Here is a 19,814-nt window from a genome sequence, read left to right as displayed (position 1 = left end):
AGAACTCCAGAGTCAGAGAAAGGCAGGTATCTGTGAACTTAAGGCCAGTCTGGTCTACAAAACAAGTTAAATGTGCCCCTCCCCAAAGAGTACACAATGAGACTCAAAAAATAGATGATTATCTTTCCAGATACTTAAAAATATAACCCAGTTTCTATGAAATTAACAAAAATATCATTCTTTAAATTATAGAAATAATATACCACAATTAAAAAAACAATCTTGTACTTTTTATTGTTTTTGTTTTTGTTTGTTTGTTTGTCTTCATGAGTAGCATGGATCCAAACATCCATCTCTTGGATTGTCATCACCTAGAGACATGTGACCGGGTTCTAATAGGTAGTAAAGGTCCATGTTCACTTTGCCCATAAGTCACAGTGCCACTCACTTTTATGACTTCCAAGCACAAACCCCATGCCCGTCTGCTACCTGGGTTGTATTTTTCTTCTTTCACGTCCTTTATTGGCTTCATGATGCTAAACCTGTGTGTCTGCAGGAGCCCATGGTAGATCTATGTCCTTCTCAGCTTTGGTGTAGTCCTGAGCCCTCTGCTATTGTCCAGGAGTTAGAGTCTCACATGGGTAGCATCTCTCTCTCTCTCTCTCTCTTTCTCTCTCTCTCTCGTGTGTGTGTGTGTGTGTGTGTGTGTGTAACTCCAGCTCCAGCCCATCTCATGCCTCACTTATCTGTGACCACACTTAACACCACATTGTACTCAGACTATCATTTCTGACCCCTTCATGCACACACACCTCCTCTGCATAAGAGTTCCAGAGCCATCCAGTTCCCCGGGGCCTCAGCAACATCATGGTCAGCAGGGAAGGACACGTACCCTCTTCTCCACTTAGAGAATTCTTATTCATCGTTGGAAAATTAGCTCCATGATATTGAGGTCTCTCTTAAGAGTAACCATATTCCCAACCTCTAGCAAAGATCCCAGATTTCTGATCTTGTCTGGGAGGATTAGGCCTCACCTGGCCAAGCTTCCCTATGTTGGTGGCTCTGAGAAACAAGGTCCCAGGAGTTGAAGTGATCCAAAGCAATTCCTGTTACAGGAAGTAATGGGATCTTTTTTCTCATTCTACATTGTGTCGTCTCTCAGTGCATCAGGACTTCCTGCAAAGACTCACACAACACAACCTTGGAGAGGGCAGTGTTTGTGGTCTCTTTTTATGAACATAGCAAGGAGTGTCCCTCTTTATGGATGTCATTACTTGTTCAGAATGTGTAAGGAAGTCCTCGATGGGCTGGCAATCTGGTTCACCCAGGAGCCAGTGACCATCAAAAGCAGCCATCACTGCTATCTAAAAGGCACATTGGGCTCATCTTCTCACTAACTCTGCAAAGTTTTATTTATTGAGGACAGGTGTTTCAAAAGATGTCAGAGCCCAGGAAGACTTCTCATTGCATTTAGCTGTACTTGTGTGTTTGTGTGCCAATGTGGAGATACCCAAGAGAGCCACCCAAGTTCTAAAACTATTTCTAAAGCCTCCTGCTTTTTATTATTCCCCACTTGGATAAGCCTGTGGGAGATGCATTATTTATTTTTGTTCTATATACTTAATTTTATTAGCTGAATAATATGCTAGCAGAAAATAATGCAATCTGTACAGAATTGCATCACTTGGTTAAAATTGCCATCAATGACTTAATGAGAATCCTGTAATATTTGGAGGTAGATCTTAATAGTGCTATTGACTGGGCAGAGCAGCAAATCTATTGTAATTGCTTTCAATGAATAGAGCTTTTTATTAACTAAGAAAAGACTCATAAAGAGCTGAAATGGTGACATAGCCCTTCAGATGAACTGACTTGTTAAGGCTGAGAAAAATAAAAATTTCCTTGTTCCACATTTTAATTACACTGTTGCTAAAAATTCCTCTGAAAACTAGGGCCTTTGATCAGCTGGAAGTAGCATTTTGGTGGCTGGCGATCCTGCTCCCTGCGTCTTCACCTGTGGCAGTACTAAGAAAGAAGAGTCTTCATGTGTGGTAAATCTTTAGGCCTTTGTTTTTTTCTGAGGAAGAAGAAATCTAAATATCATATTTTAAAATACTAGAAGAGGACAAGGGAGATGGCTCAGTTAGTCAGTGCCAGCCACGTAAGTGTAGACACTCAAGTTTGGAACTCTGGCTCTTTGGTAAAGAGGCAGGTGTGGCAGCTTGTGATCCCTGGGGTCAAGAGGTAGCCTCAGGAGGGTCTCCAGGCTACTCTAGTCAAATTGACAAGCTCCAGAATCAGTGAGCGACCAGAAAAAGTCAGGTGGAGAGTCAGGTAGAGAGCAATGGGGAAAGACACCAACATTGACCTCTGACCTCTGAATGCATATCCACATGTGTGCACTTACACACATGAGCATATACATGCATGTACACAGAATATTAGAAGTTGGACCTGCTATTCCTCATAGTCTTGGAAGCCTTTGAATAAAATATAGTGGTCTTTTTTGAAAATATTTACTAAATGTAACACACTGTATAAATTTTCTGTGATTTCTACTGATAATCCTTTGGTCTGAACCCGCAATTCAGATCAATGAAGGAACTTTGTAAAATTATTTTTCCTCCCTTCCTCCCTCTGTTCCTTTCTTCCTTTCCACCCCTTTCTCCAACTTCCCCCTCCTTCTGCCATGTGAATCATCCCTCCCTCCACTGCACTTACTCCTCCCTTCTCTCCCTCCCTCTTCTCCACTCCTGTCTTTCTTTCTTCCAATACTGACAATCAAAGCCAGGTCTGCACACGTGCTGTGCAAGAACTGTGGGAAGCAGTGCAGGGAGCACCAGCCCTCGACGGTTTGTTCCAAAACCACTTCTTTGTACTACATTTTTATTGTTTATTTTTCTTTTTACCCTAAATATACCAAAATAAATCTTTTAGGAGATTTTAGGGTTTCCTGTTGAGGCTGTTTGTTTTATTTAAATTGCTCTTTGGGGCTAAGAGTTTATAACTATTATATAACATTTAAAAATATTCTACTTATAATGCAACATCTGCTGATTGCTTTTAAAAGTTATGCCAAGCTTGTGTCATTCTTGAGAAGACAGAGGTCAGTCCTAGATTTGGATGGAGGTGTGCTTTAGTGCCAGGCAGAAGCTGAGCAGAGAATTCCCAGGGGAGCTCATGAGGTACTCAGAGCCTATGGTTTCCTAAAGGCCTTGGAAGAACCTCCTGAGGTGATGTTATATACAATAAGATACACTGCCTGACATGCATGCTTGGATAACTAACAAACCTGTGGTCCTACAGTGGCACCAGAATATGAAGATAGAGAGTAGACCCCTTGTGATTTCCGTATCACATACCATCAGTGATATGCAATAGACTTTCCTGGAGTCTTCTCTTCATGCTACATCCTTGGGTATGATCATTTGTGGAATATCCTCAACTTTCTGGAAACCTAAGTCTTAATCATGGAGTCCTCAATCAGCAAGAGAAGGAGCAGAGGGAGGAGGTGGGCAGACTGCAGGGCAAGCTCCTCCGACATCTACCTCCATGATGCTCTTCCTATAAGACACCTGAACCTAGGATGGCCAGATTCATTCTGTCAGTCTGATCTTCCAGGCACCCTGACAAATATAGATGGTGGTGCCATCTGTCCCCAGGAGTGCACCTATGGCCTTGTGAGGTGTGCCCTACAATAAGGACTTTAAGAAATATAAGGACTGAAAGACAAGTAGTGCGTGCCTTCATACACCCTGAGAGGACATACTTGGAGGGATACCACAGACGTTAACAATGGGGTGGTCTGGACCCGTAAGGTGGCCTTGCCCTGCTGCTCAAGGCTAGTCCTGTCAGAAAGACAAATGTTGAGGCTTCTCCCAGACAGTGCTTATGAAGCATCAAGGACCCCCAGATTTCCAAAACCTTCTTATCAAAGTATGTCATTGGGCACAAAGAAACAGAAGTACCTGGACATCCCTGATTTGCTTTTCCATATACAAAGGGAGCTGTAGGGAAATGGTAAACATGGCAAGGTTTATTCACCACTGATGTTCTGACCCATGTTAATATGAAAATCCCACATGACAAGTAAGGATGTGTCAGTTAAGCATCCTGTGTGTGTTGAAAAGGTCAGGGGCTTGTAAATGGTGTAAACAAGTAGACGTCAGCTCAGTTCTTAGTTATCTCAGGCCTGAGGCCAGATCATAGGAAACAAAGTGGTGGGGTTAGGAAGATGGCTCCATTGCTAATGTCCTTGCCTGTGAGGCAGGTGGACCCGAGTTTGATCCCCAACATCCATCAAACATTCAAGAGTGATTGCAATTCCAGTTGAGGTAGAAACAGCATGATCCCTGTGGCTTTTTGGCCATACAGCAAAGCCAAAAATGTTGAGATCCAAGCCAGTGGGAGACCAAGACCTCCAAAGACATAAAGTGAACACTGAACAAATAACAACATCCAAGATTGACCTCTGACTTCTGCCGGAGCCAGCCAGCAGAGTCGAACAGTTCTTGAGTCGGGAGTGAGGATTAATATTAATAAAAATAAACACACAGCACACAGGAAACTTTTTAAAGGTCCAGACTCGACAGCCACAGCAAAAGGCAGGCTGCTGCAGTAAGCAGCAAGTCTCAAGTCTCTGCCTCCTCCTCTGCCTCCAGCCCTCTGACCTCTTTATTGTCAGGAGTTACTTTTAGCCAGTGAAACATCTCAGAACAATAGGTTAATTTGCACAAGGAGCTTGAGGAAGAGGTGTGACCCTCACAAGCTATCCCACCTGCTGTTACAAACAAAAGGAAATGGACTTGCAAGTTCTTCTCTGCCATTAGTAAAGGCCTGCTAAAAGCCATCCCTGGGCCGAAATTTAAATATCAAAGCCGGCTGCTGGAGTCACAGCTCCCAACAGACTTCCAACACACTTGTACATCTACCTGTACATGAACGCACTTTCAATGCACACACACACACACACACACACACACACACAAACACAAACATACACACAAACATTCCCCAAATGATTATTTAAATGTATCTAATTTGTATGCATTGTTTTTATTTTTATTATTAGTTATATTTTATTAATTCTGTATCCCAGCTATATTCTGCTCCCTCATTCCCTCCCAATCTTACCATCCCTCCCTCATCTCCCCCCTGCCCCTTTCCAAGTCCACTGACTGGGGAGAACCTCCTCCCCTTTTATCTGACCCTGTTTTATCAGGTATCTTCAGGACTGGCTGCAAAGTCCTCCTCTATGGCCTAGTAGGATTGCTCCTCCCTTCGGGGGAGGGGAGGTCAAAGAGCCTGCTATTGAGTTCCTGTCAGAAATAGTCCCTGTTCCCCTTACTATGGGAAACCCATTGGTTACTGAGCTACCATGGGCTACATCCGAGCAGAGGTTCTAGGTTATATCCTTACATGATCTTTGGTGGAGTGTCAGTCTCAGAAAAGACCCCTGTGCCCAGATATATTTGGTCCTTGTGGAGCTCCTATCTTTTCCACGTCATACTAACTCCCCTTCATTCATATGATTCCCTGCACTCTGCCGAAGGTTTGGTTATGAGTCTTAGTATCTGCTTTGGTACACTGCTAGGTAGAGTCTTTCAGAGGCCCTCTGTGGTAGGCTCCTGTCCTGTTACTTGTTTTCTCCTACATCCAATGCACATCCCATTTGTCTTTCTAAGGGAGGATTGATCATCTTACCCCATGTCCTCTTTCTTGTTTATCTTCTTCAGGTGTATGTATTTTTAATGTATATAAATTTATAGTTTTCTTCTTGTAGATTAAAGATACAGGACTTGTCCTGGTTTTTAAGTTAAGTGTTGATTTGAACACTTTTATCTTTTATGGGGAAAGTTGAGTGGTGTTTTGAAAGTGAATTTTGCTTTTAACCATAATAAAGAAATATGCTATTCTTAATAAGGAAGTAGTTGTCTGAGGAAGGAAAATACACATTTGATTATAATTATAACCTCCAACTGTTTACTTGATGTAAATAACTGTCTGGATTGGACTTGAATAGCACCTGTGTTGCCATACGGTAGGACTTTTTTTTTTTTTTTTGAAAACTAGATTATGCTAAACTCTCTATAAGCTCATTAAGACTCCAGATATTATCCTTTAAGCCAAAGTAGGCCAGCTGGGCAGGCAGCCCAACTCCTTGGCCATTGAGTTTTTGAAAGTGTAGACAGAGCCAGTCTGGGTAAATGTGTCCTTCAGGTTTCAGAGTGTGGCTTGACACAGCACTGCTTGAATCTGCAGGGTCTCCAAGACACAATGTCTCTGTGCAAAACGTCTGCATCTCTGACAATTGTTCAACAGTTCTTGCTAGATATGCAAAGAGGACAGTGACTGCCCCAAACTGTAGAGCAGGCCTGTCCAAAAGTCACTCAACAACTTCCTTCCAACCTGGTTCTTTCTCAGCTGTCCAGAGGCCTTCTGAGGGGTATCTGCCCTGTCCCCTGGTGATGTGGAGGAGACAGAGTTCTTATAGTCACTACAGTCTCAGGTCACAGATCATGTCACTTCCTAGAAGCGTGGGTGTAATCTTATTCACTTGTGCGCAGTTTGTGTATGCAGTGTTTTAAAATGCATCCTGAAAGGCATGTTATCCCAGCTGGTGATGGAGCATAATCCATAGTGTGTTTGCTTCATATACATGAAGTCTCACACATCTGAAGTGGGATTACATATGAAAAAAATTAGTAAGGGCATGCTATTCCAGGGATATAATAGAAAAATTATTTTTAAACCTATGTTTTTTCTCACCTATAAAACATGAGTGACACTTGCTTGCCTGGAAAATTCTCTCTGGATGTTTCCAAAATAGTCTGCTCTTCTCCTGTTCTTCTTTTTCTCTTTCTCTCTTTGCCTGTGTTAGAAACCATTGGTAGCAACTTAGTAGCATCAGAGAAAATAATGCCTCACTAGGATGTATTCGGTGCAGAGTGATTGTCAGATATGGAAGGCAGGAGCTGTATTTCAGGGTCTCTGTTCCCCAGAGATCAACACCGACAAACTACTGGATCTAGGGTGTATGGTGAGATGCTCTGTCATCCAGCAGAAGCATCTACAACACTGCCTCTGCTGTGATGTCTGTGTTAGCATGTATGACAAAGCTGGATGTCAGGAATTCTCTAGAAGACAAGAGTGTTGTTCATCTCAGTAATTGGTGATATCTTCTTCACACAACTGTTATATTAAAGTTTCTGTACTTTTAGGAGTTTTAATGTTTTAGAGTAGTTTAAAAACCAGTAACCATTTTAAGAAGAAAATACTTCTTAAAAGTCTTTCTCTCACATGCGTGTAGAAGTTAGTTCCTTTGAATGACTTCACTACATTATGTGCACACTCAACATTGAGATTTCATCTTAAAAACTGTCTTTTGAAATGTGTGGCCTTGAGACTTCTGAATGAGCTGGAAACAAAAGTATTCAAGCATGTTCCTTTTGCAAAGAAATCATGAGAATAAAAGTCTGTTTGAGTTCACTGCCATTTTCCCTTTTTTTAAATTACCTCTTTTTTCTTTTACCTCCCCAACTTCTTTCAGAGCCTTCCCACACCCCTACCTACCCAACTGCATATTCTTTCTCTGCCTCCCAACAACAACAAAAAGAAAATCAAAACAGACAAACTTTAAAAAAGAAAAGAAGATGAATAGGGCAGAAAATTAAAAATAAAGCCCACAAAACAATGGAGTCTGTCTTGTGTTCACCAACTACTCCTTGGTATAGGGCATGCCTAGAGCCATGGTAGTATGACTGACACTACGCTGGAGAAAACTTAATTTCCTTTTCCCAGCAGGATTAATTGGTAATAGCTTCCTGTTTAGGAAATGGATGTTATGTCCACTTCCCCTTCTCAGTGCTGGGATGTTTGTCTGACTTGAACCTTGTAGGTCTTATGTATATGTTGTCACAGTTTCTGTGAGTTCTATGTTCATCATTCTCTGGCTGTGGTGATAGTCATAACTTCTTTGGATGGGAATCTATTTTCCCTGACCCAGAGGTGTTTTCTGAGCCAGGTCACCTGCATGAGTCCTGGGTTTGGAAGAGACTGTAAATGTATTGCATATCACATTGGTGAAAGTCAGACACTGTAACTCCCCAAGAGTTCAGGTAGTCCATGATGGAGGTCACAGACCCTGTCTCCGAAGTTGTGTCATTCTACTTGTCAGTATTCAATACAATATTTTGATGGTTAGGACTATGACAAATAAACAATTAAGAAGCTCTAAGTGGTACCAGAAAAGGTGGGAAATTCGAGAATGTACTGTAGCAAATAAAAGGCTAGGCTTTAAGCATGTAAAATTTCCCAGTAGCCATTCAAGTGCAATCTGTGACTTCATTTCCCTCCTCTCATTTAGCAAACTGTTCATTAAGACATTTACCAGAAGTGCTCTCATGGCAGAAGTGGGGCGTGTTTGTCAAACATCTTTCCTGTGTGCTAAAATAACCACAGAACAGCACACAGACTCCCTTGTGTGATCTGCTTTTTATGCCAGCCACCATAATAAGGCTAAAGAAAGAATCGTGCCTCCATGAGTACTGCTTCAAGCCATTTACTGAAGTAGGTAGCAATGCATTTGCATTCCAGCCAGACACTCAGAGAAGACAATTAACACATGTGACCACATCTACATTAACCCACATATCAGTACCCAGCTCCCAGTGCCCGGCACCTAACTCTCTGCACCCAGCATTCACATTACTATACCCAGCACTCAGCCCACATCAGCCAGTACCCAGGCCCAGTCAGCACCCAGCTCAGCCTGTGCCAGCAATATTGACTCTTCCTTCTTTGCTCTGTTCCTTTTAGACTGGTCTCTAGGTTGGGATGTTAACTATGGGTCCACTTGGCATTATTCAAGAGCCTTTCAAACACACAAATGAAATGCTGAGCCATTCACTAGAATGTTTACCGGAAGTGCTTTTCAGTTTCTTTTCAAGGCTAGAGTGCTAAGTACAGACGTGAGATGTATTCTTCAAGCATCTTTCCTGTGTGCTAAAATAGCCAGGGAACAGTGCACAGACTCCCTTGGTTGTGATCTGTTCTTTATGCCAGCCGCCATGACAAGGCTAAGGGAGAGAAGCATGCCTCCATGATCACTGTTGGAAGCATTCATTTGTCCATTATCAGCTGGTTTCAGAAGATTCAGGAAGAGAACCTGGAGACCCCAAGCACAGATACTAACAGTGATGCGTGGAGCCATTGTCATTTGAGCTTCAGAGAAAAACCAGCTCAGATGGTGCCTTTCTTAGCCCAAAGGATGGGGGTTGGCACCTCTGTCCACAGACCTGTTTTCCAGGATATCTATGAAGAAAGGAGCTTGTGAGTTGGCCAAACAGTCTTCTCTCCATCATCAAGGGATTACTGATAACTCTTGGAAGGTCTAGGCAACACCAATGTCTCCAGACTGTTAGCCAGCAGCAACCAATAAACACTGACTCACAGTACCAGTGATGGTGAATTTGAGAAAGCATAAGGTTAAATTGGTTTCGCTATGAAACTTTTGCCATTTAATACCTAATACCATCCCTAGTTCTTACAGACTCGCTATGAAGAACTTCATTTTCTTTCTCCAAATGAAAAGAAAAGTCAGTCTAGTCTCATGCTTCCAATAATGAGTTAGATATTCTTTATAAGGAAGATTTTACTCCTGGAGTAATAGTTCAAGAAAGGAGCATTAGGCTAGGTAAAGTAGGACCCCTGTCTAAGTCAGCATACTCTGAAGGCAACTGTGAGGCAGCCATACTGTCTGCTTCAGCACTGAGGGCCCCCTCCCTGTTCCCTCCCAATTCTTACATGTTATGAGCACAACAAATTCCATTTTATTCTCAGTGAGTCTGAGTGAATGAACATGACTTTGTAAGCGTCAAATCTGTGTACTCAGGAAGTATGCTGGAGATGAGGGCGTGCAGGATAGAGGCACAGTTCTCACTTCATCAGAAGCTGGGTCACATGGGAAACTCGATTCTTCAGCGACAAAGTGAATTGGCCACTGCGTGACCTCATCTAATGCGCTGAGTTTCTGAGTAACGTTAGCTGCGTTTATATTTTGCAGGTATTATAGTGCTTCAGCATGGGTGCCGGGGAGAGAAAAAACAGTCAGTCAACCAGAAACAACTTTTCATTCCAGTTTGTTTATTTTTCTTTATTTTGAGGATTTCATACACTGAAATATGAGCGTTTGTACCCACCATTTCCCCCTTCAACCCTTCTCTACCCCTCAACACTTCCCCTCCCAGTGTCACGGTTTTTGCTTTTGATAACTCGCTAAGTATAGTTAGTGCTTCTCATATGTGCATGGGTGTGGGGCCAACCTCTGGAGCACCAGAAAACTACCTACCGGTGGCCACACCCTCAATGAAGAATGATTCTTCTTTCTCCAGCAACTATCCACTGCTTGTAGCTCATTGGTAAGGCGTGGGGCTGGAGATCTGCCCATCTAAGCTGGGGTTTCGGCTGGCTTGGTCTTAGGAGGCCTTGTCCAGGTCTCCGTACTGCTCTGCGTTCATGATTTCAATAGTCCTGCCATGCCCAGAAGACAGCATTTCAAAGCACTCTGGCTGTTGCTTTTTTTTTCCGCTACTATTACAAGAAAATATGAAACAATTGCAAATGATCTTCATGCCATTTTAAGTAATTCTAAATAAATTGCATCAATAATTCCAGAATTTACCTGATGCTATATTTTATAAATGTCCTCTTGATCTGTTTCCAACATTGGAGTAATGTTTCTCAAAGCTAATCACAGTATAAAAATGTGCTTCCTACTTTTCAGAGACAAAGATAGACATACCTTTACCATAGCGGTTTCCATGTAACATTTTAGGGCTTTGATTTCTTTCCCGACTCCCCCTTCCTTTCTTCCATCTTCCTCCCTCTCCCCTCTCCCTCCTCACTTTCCACTCGATTCTCTGCTGATATGGCACTGCTGATGGTACTTCACATTCTAGTCAATCCCTCTGTCAATAAGTGACACTCCCCAGCTCCAGGCTTTGATTGTTAAGCTTTTTTTTTTTTTTTCAGATAAGATGTTTGTGTTTCACTGGCCAATCTGATTGTGTATGGTGATGGTTTTCTAAAGGCATTTTGTTGAGTGCAGAGTAGTGAGACCCTCTTCCCTTTTCTTCATTGTTGCAACTTCCTTTCAATCTCACAGCCACTTTAATCTCTCTCCCCCTCTCTCTCATGCACACACACAATTTTACATATCTCTGTGGAGTTTAGGATCCATAAATAAGAGAAAGCACTTGATATTTGACTTTCTGAGTCTGAATTGTTTTGTTTTATATGACAGTCTCTGGGTGTGACATTTTCTCCTGAGTCATGTTGATGTTCTGAGGACATACCTTTAGAATAAGAAAGACTGTATCTGAAAGATTCCTCTCAGATTTCTGTAGTTCCAATAGGTTTTTAGCATTTCCTGCTTTTTCCCCTACAACTAAAGGTGACTAGTAATATCTCTGAAACCTGTTTCCCTCTTCTCTTTGCTACTGATGAAGGTGATATATCTTTCATGTGCTGTTCCTATCTTTACAGACCATGCTCTGTAGATTTTGAGCTTCTTGACACTAGGAGCATGATGTTGAGGCTAGCTCTTAAGAATGATGCTGAGACTATCTCTCATGGCAGCTTAGAAACCCAAACTCTATCAGTCATATCTCCTAATATTTTCAAATTGTCACATTAATATTTGTTCTATTGGAGTTTATTGTGCAGAATTATATAACTGCTTGATTTCTTTATTTTGAATTATTTAATATAGCCCATCTCACTAAAAATCTCTCAGTTCACTGTATCACTGTGCAGAACCACGAGGAAAAGGATGAGCTCTGTCTGACCTAAAAGACTTCAGAGGTGCGGAGTTTGGGTGGAGAAAAGTGTTTGTGCACCTGCCTCTCTCTTGCCATCTTTCTTCTTTTAAAGGAATAGTTTTCCTTTATTGAATACACCTATTCCATTACGTTCCTCTAAGGAGAAATTTCCAAATTTTCCTTCTCAGTACTTGTGATCTAGTTTTAGGAATAGCTTATGTTTTGTCTGTTTGCTCTTTCCTGTGCTTCCTGATCAATGAGCACCGCCGCCTCCTCTGCATCCTGCCACATGCTCTCACATCATCACAGCATCTCTCTATCATCTGCTTCCTTACATGCAACTGTGATGATCGTTGACTCCACTCTCTCCATCTGAAAATAATTAGTGCTAGATCTGCATCTTCACTAGTAACATAAATTTAAGAGAAAGTTGAAAGACTGTGCATGCTGTTACCCTCAAGTTTGGTACAATAATTAGAGTGCTGATAGCTTGTTCAGAAAGAGGAAAGAAGTCATTTCTCGGGTGATAGTGGGTCTCTCATCTGAGTACTCAGTCTCCTTCCAGAGGAGTCTAGTGGCTTCCAAGTAGCCTTTCTCATAAGTGTCAACAGACCTCATTGGAGGTGTTAGAGTATGGCCATAGCTTTTGCATCTGGAAATTTTTGAGAGAGCTCATCACTAAAAAGGCCTCTATTTTGTGCTGAGGATTCCAAAACTAGATTTTCTCTTGGTTAAGATGAAATATGAAACGTTGCTGTCTTCTGAATATATCAGAGAGCCCGTGTCTCCCATATGAGCAGCATGCCATGGTCAAGGTGAACTTTTAGCTAGTGCTATTCAAGTAACATTCTTGAGAACATGTCTTGCTCATTTTGACTGCTCAGTCTCCTTTGTGTATTTGTGAAATATACTTTTTCTCAAAATTTTTTATCAAAATTTGATATATCAATCATTAATTTAATTTACTATCTCTACGCTACTCTTTTCTTTCAATCAAACTTCAGTTATATGACCAGCAGTGTCTCTTGGTTGACATTTTGTCTAGGAGACTCAGGACTATTGCAAAACCCTGGCACTAATAGATTACTGAAGGTAAGGTTATTTTGCATTAAGGGGCAGGATCTGCTTAGTAGACATGGGTGAATGTGAATCACACAGGGTCTATCTTTGCTCATAAAGTGATAAACCTAGAAACGAGCAATCCCAGGCTGTGTGGTGATATGCACATGGTGATAGAGCTTGTCAATTCCTGTAGCAGGCAGGGTAAGGAGCACCTAAGGAGGTGACATTGGAGCACTGAATCTGAGAGACAGAAGAAACGGCTTGTGAACACCAAAACCAAAGAATGAAGATATGTTCATATAATTCCACTAGTTGTGTGTGTGTGTGTGTGTGTGTGTGTGTGAAAACAACTTGAAAGAGGAAGGATTTATTTGGGCTCACAGATTAAGAAGACAGTCCTTCAGGGTGGGAGGTGAGGGTGGCGCATGAGGCAGCTGGCCATACTCATCCATAGTCAGGAATCTAGAAGAGACAGAGACAGGTGTAGAGAGTCATTGCTGTTCATCTCCCTTCCTCATCTTCACTCGGTGCAGAGCCCAAGCATGTGCATGGCTTTCTTGTCTATGAGGACACTGACCCAGGGAAGCCTGAGAGGATGCTGGTTGTGAACAGCTATAGCAAATGTAATGACAATGTGTGAAGTACATGCTGTGCATACTCACTGACAATGGTAAATGACCTATACTGGCTTAGGTAGTTCCTATACTACTCCGGTCAAGATATAAAGGAACCAGCCAATTCTCTTTTCATGCTGTTCTTTAAAAATATGCAGCTGCTAGACATCATGGGCATGGCTCTTTAATACATTGCAGGTGTGATCTGGTTTGGACTGTAGCCTTACAAGGAAAAGCCTGAATGAAAATGTGAAGTAGAAAAATACATATTTCTATCCTCTACATTAAATTGCTATAACAAGTCATCTCAGCCATCAGTTTTGTTGTTCATAAAACAAAGTGAAGCTGATCTAGAAGCTGTCTAAGGTCCCTTAACCATTTCTAAGATCATGATGGTTTTGTAATTGCTATTTTCTTGTTGCAATGTCTTTCTCTTCAAGTGAACTTTCCTATGGTTGATGAGGGAAGCTAAGACATGAAGCTACCGAAACTGAGATTTAATTCTGAACAACTGCAGGTGGTTATTAGTGTCAGTCTCTCTGAAGTCACCTGATGATGGGACTTCTCATACAGCTTACGACTCTATAGTACCTCTATAGAGGTACTATTTCTTCAATGGCAACAGTTTAGCATCCGGTAACCTTGCTGTGAAAAAGAGTTTAACAAACCTTTCACTACTGTAACTTAGAAAGCATCCTGTAGTTTAGACTTCTGTGAGACCAGGAAAGAGCATGGGCATTCTGTCCTGACTCAGAGTGTGTGAAGGAGACTTTTGGATTAAGGCTGAAGATAGGTAGAGCTAGTTGAAAGTAAGATGAGGGAAGAAGAAGTATAGAAGGAAAGAGAATAATAACACATAGCTTTGAAAGTAAGGACAGTCCAGGATACAGCTAACAACAAAGTCACAAAGGAGAGCTAAATGCATGAGGACACCACACTAGATAGTCTCACCCAAGAATGTGGCACCTGGAAATTTCATGTTAAACCTCAAGAAATTTGCTACAATTCTAATACAGTACTATATTAACTGAGTTTCTTAAGAACATATAATCCTATTTATGTTGTTTGAAACATTGGTGGGGACCAGGCGCTGTCCCAGAGCTTTTCGGTATTCTTTCATTATTAATCCCTAGGCTTCAGGTTTTCAGAGTCATAGAAACTCTCCTTGTTCATGCACTGATGGCAGATTTGGCTAGACATTGCTAAGGTGCCATGGGAGGTTTGTTATAAAAAACCACACTTAAACATAAATATATTTAGATGCTCCTTAGCCTACAGCAGGGCTACATCCTACTAAACTAAGCTGGAAATGTTGGATTCCAGTGGTGCTCCAAGCATAGCTGGCCTACCTGCTGGGCACCACAGCTCAGCAGCTTGAGGCACTATTGGACAGCTCCATTCCTCTCATCACCAAATGGCAGTGCAGAGTGGGACTCACCGCTGTTTCAAAGAGCCCCCAACTTCAAAGTACTACTTTCACTGAATTCTTTAAACCATTGTAAAGTCGAAGCGAAGTCAAGGACCTTTTGGACTATGTGAAATGTGTGTCTGTGAGGGTTCTCCAGGTTAAACAGAGCTAATGGCATGCAGCCATGGAACTCTTCACAAGGATTCATTCAGAGAAACACTTGCCAGGTTGTTTGATTTGCTGTATGGGCATTGCAGAGCTGCTTGCAGAAATCTCCAGTGGCTAACTCTAATCTGCAGGCATCTCTTGGTGGTGTGATCTACAAATGTGGGAAATGTATGCATGAGGTTGCTACGAGTAAGCAGAGAGTGCCATTTTCCTGTTAACAGTTTTTTCAATAAGTAGAAGGAATACACCATAGATTAACAAAAATTATAATGAATGTCTAATTCAGTAACATGGTCATTTATTAGCAAGAGATGGAACTGACTGTGCATAACTCATCTGCTGTAGTGGCATATGCTATGTTAATACTACCAGACACACAGTAGGTTTCTTTTCATGCTAGCATCACCACCCACAAGATGTATTATGAAATGCTACGAGGCCACTCATCAGCAGAAGACAGGACTGTTCAGCTTCATCATAATTTGTATGTAGTGTAGTCCATGGCTGACTGAAATGTTATCAGTGGCACACACACAAAATAACACACAGGGTTGTGCTATCCCCATAAAATGGGCCCCTCATCCTCTGCCCAAGACTTTTAATTGATATCTCACTAGGGTGACAAGCTAGTCAAGCCTAGCTCTGAACTTCAAATGAAGGCCACCCTTGGCTCACAAGAGAGGATTGGGACCATGAATCCTAAGGAAGTTCTAAAAGACATTTGCAAAGTGTCAGCTCCTAAGAATGTCTGCTTTTCTCCAGGTTGAAGAATGATGTTTGAAATGGTAAGGGATGAAATCACTGACTGTTGTTACAGCCAAACACAGTGATATAAACGTGTCAAAGAGAATGCATATGAGAAATGGGCACTTAGAGGACTGTTTGGAAAGGGGTTTCAGAATTATGGCAACATGTTAGTTTCAGCTTTGCAGTGGAAACCCTCCACATGAGCACAACCATAGGACAGAGGTGCCTTAAAGTTCCTAACTGGGTTATTTACTGCTATTGAGATTATAGATGATTTTTTAAATATTATCCTTTAAACAATCTGTGGCCATTCCATACTTTAACTGTACAATGCTACCAAGATCAGATTATTTATTTGTGTCTAAGACATAACTGCTGTAATTTAATAAAGATGGTCATATAGAATTTTGGGATCTGAAGCCCATACCCCTCATTCATCAGTTAGTTTACTTTTTAAGCAGTCATTGTTAAGGGAATTGGTTGGTTTAACATTCTAAGAACATTGCTAAAATTAAGCTTTTTGGAATCAAGCTAATATATAGTAGATTTTTCTGTGGCTCTGTCTACCTTTGAAAAGGCCATTTGTTTTACTTCAGCTTTAAATATTTTTTAAGAGTTTTAGTTAGCATACAAATTAATGCACTTCATGATGAGATTGTCATATGGATGTATCATTGAATGTTGGAAGAGGTACTGAGTTAGTATTCCAACTTTGGATCAATTAAAAACTTACACTGTAGTTTTACAGTGAAATCCGTACCTTGCACCCTCTCTGCTTAGATGTTCTAGTCCAATACCAGGGCTAAAAAAATGCTAATTTATTACAAATAATCCAGCCTATAGGGAAGCAGAATTGAATTGTGTAAAGCATAGTACCTCTGAACAATATTATAGGTTTTTCAATAGTAAAGAAATTATCTTGTTAGTGAGAATGTGCACCTTTGGGGGGGGGGTGACTTGGGATATGACTGTAATCATTTTCTATTTTCTAGAGTAACAAGGAGGTATTAATCAGAATGAAATATTTTGAAACATGCCCCTGAGGTGTGGTGTTTTTGTCTTTGACTTTGTTACCAGAAATCCCGTGTTTGTGCACAGTGCCACCCCCAGCCTCCCAGCTTCTGCCCCATCCCCCGAGTGGAAGCAAAAAATGTTTTCTGGCTCACTGTGCTACCTACAGGCTCTACCAGAAGGGGGGCAGCGGTAACAGAGCTGTCACAGGGTTGCCACAGATGGTTCTGCACTAAATCTGCAGCCTGAGTTTATGACTCCTCGGGGTGGGGGGGAGGTGTGAGGCTGGCTGGAGAGCACTCATGCCCTGCAGAGATGCTTCTGGGACTAGCTGGCAGGGGCCAGCCCATTAATTACAGACTGGAGATGCTCCCCAATCCTCTCCCTGCACAAGCTCTTGGCTTTTTCAGGTTGGCCCTTGAAATCAACAGCAAGGTGCAAGATGGTGAAGGAAAACAGGATTTGAAAGTCATCGTAGCTTGTGTAATAGCTGGTGTGAGACTCTGCAAGCTATTTTTTTTTCGAGCGCTTGCTGAGTGTCAGAGTCGGATACTGTACAAAGAAGTAACATGCTTCAACATGTTTTGTTTTAAATGCTCAAAACTGCCTTACTTCTACTGCACAGAACATGGATACAATACTTTAAGCAAGTTATTAAAGGTCACCCTGCACGTAAATGAAGGCAGAAATGGAACCCTTTTACCGATAGCCTCCTTCGTTAAGGGCTTTCCTAAGACATTTATTCTACACACATCCTCAGACATTAAACATATCTGATTAACAAGTAAAGCAAGCAACTTATTTAAAGTTGGCAGGGTATTTTTAAGAAAATGTATGTGTCAGGCTACCAAGAGGATTTGTCTTTACTGGGAAAATATTTAATGTTTATTGCGTTGATGCTGTTTTATGTCCATGAGTTGTGATGGAGAACTGGATAGTTTTTCTGTTCCTCATAAACCAATGTGCTGTGTCAATCAGGCTCAGCAAGCCAGATAAGTAGGATTATTAAATTATCTCGGTGAGGTAGAGGAAGCTTCTGTGAAGAGGTAACGTCTTACTCACAAGCCATTGCAACCTGCTGGCTTCGAACGACTGAAATAAAGGACTATCTTAGCTTCCCATCAGAGCCATGAGCCCAAAGCGAGCATGCACAGAGCATACTGTGAGGCTACGTTGCATTCTATGAATGCCCTCAAAGCTGGATGATCCTGCATCTGCAATATTCTAAAAACAATTATCCCTTCTGCCAACTTCACAATTGCCATGCACATACGCCATTTTGGTGCTCATAGCCAAGAAAACGTTACCAGTGGTTTACACTAAGGTAATAGCTGGTGGTGAGTGTGGCACTGTGAGGCTGGAATCACAGCTGGCAAAGTGTGCCTGGGTCACAGCTCAGAGCATCTGGAGATGCTTTGGATAGAGTGGCCTCATGGTGTCTCAGACATGTGATATGGGGCTGCTGTTTATGTGGCTGCTTTCTCACAGCTGCCAACGTGAATAAAATAATAATAAATAAAAAAAAAGGAGATGGTTGGCTTCAGAAACCACAGGAACAGAAAGCCGTGAGAGTGTGTTACCTGGCTCCAGTAACAGGACAGAGCAAAGCAAAGTGTTTGCAAACAAATGACAAGTTCTTGGCCCCTTGTAGAGAAGGGCAGGAGAGAAAGGAGGGAATGAGCAAGCACTCTGCTGTCCCCACAGCTGTCTGCGCTGGAGATGCAGGCTGGTGGGGACAGACTAGGGCTGTGCTTCTCCAGGAGAAGGCAACATTCCTAGTCCCCAGGGGAGCACCCTCAGGTGTCTGAAGTAGAAGAAAAATGACTGCAGGCTTCTTGCTATGTGTTTGCCAGCTCTATGAACTCTGTTGATGGAGCATACATTAATTGAAAATACACAGAGGGAGAACACACTTAACATATTTTATCTCTTGAAATATAGTTTGTCAGAGAATACTTTGAGAATTTGCAGCAAGAGGCCCTGAAGTGTGGGTGTGAACATTAATACAGTGCTGGGACCATGTTGATAGGGTGCCAAGGGCCATGCTAAAACTGGAGACTTGAATATGTTCCTGGTACTGTTTTTACTCAGAAAATTACCGGGCTATCCCTGTTGTAAACATTTTTTTCTCACCTTTCCCCCTAGTCTTCTGTAAGCTTCCATTTGCTGTCTGGTTATTTTTAAAGCAAAAATTGTTTTCTTTGGCAAGTCTTTGTTTGCACGCATGCTTTTCATTTGAGGTACTTTTGCAGTATATTGGCTGCGTGTTCATCTGGTTTCTCCATAGTGAACAAATGTTTTGTAATTGGGGGCATTTTATTTTAAGAGCTTACTCTTATCTGTCTCTGAAGAGGGAGCGTGTTAAGGTTGGTGGGTGCCTCGCAGTTTCCGTGTGTGTACAGTCCGTGTGCAAACAGCTTCTTTGTGGCCTACAAGCCTGCAGTTTCTCCATGGAACAGGCCTAGAAGAAGTCTGCGCGTGTGTAAAGGAAGGCCTTCCATGGTGTGGTCCAAGGCCACCTGCTGTGGGCCTGCTGTGATTGTGGCATGTCGCCCAGGGGCTCTCATGTTTGAATAATTGACTTCCAGCTGGCAGTGCTGTTCGGAAAGGTTGTGTGACTTTTAAGGGGTAGAGCCTCATGGAAAAGGGGTCACCGAGGGGTGGGCCTCATCAGCCACACCTCAACTTCTTTTTTTCTTATAAAGTTTCTTTTTTAAGATTTTTATTTATTTATTATGAATACAATGTTCTGACTACATGTATACCTGCATGCCGGAAGAGGCCACCATGTGGTTGCTGGGAATTGAACTCAGGACCTCTGGAAGAGCAGCCAGTGCTCTTAACCTCTGAGCTCTCTCCAGCCACACCTCAGTTTCTAATCATGCTATTTCCTGGGTGTGGGTGTAGCTTCACCCGCAACCTTGTGTTCTTGCTATCATACCTGTCCTCCCTGCTGCCATGTCTTCCCTGCTACCTAGACAGTACTTTGGTACTGTAAGCCAAACCTTCAGACTAAACACTGTCTGTCCCTGGCTTCCCCTGACA

The 19,814-nt window shown here is 42.0% G+C and overlaps 1 protein-coding gene across 1 annotated transcript in view; it reads left to right on the top strand.

The window, feature by feature from the left end:
* Window positions 1–19,814, top strand: part of Adcy2 (adenylate cyclase 2) — a 367,518-nt gene that overhangs the window by 143,937 nt on the left and 203,767 nt on the right. The gene's annotated exons all lie outside the window — the stretch shown is intronic.

The sequence above is a fragment of the Psammomys obesus genome, unplaced genomic scaffold (assembly GCF_907164565.1).
Source record: "Psammomys obesus unplaced genomic scaffold, mPsaObe1.curated_primary_1811, whole genome shotgun sequence".
In the NCBI taxonomy this organism is placed as follows: domain Eukaryota; kingdom Metazoa; phylum Chordata; class Mammalia; order Rodentia; family Muridae; genus Psammomys; species Psammomys obesus.
Note: the sequence above shows the minus strand (reverse complement) of the source record. Positions and strands in the feature narration are given on the sequence as shown.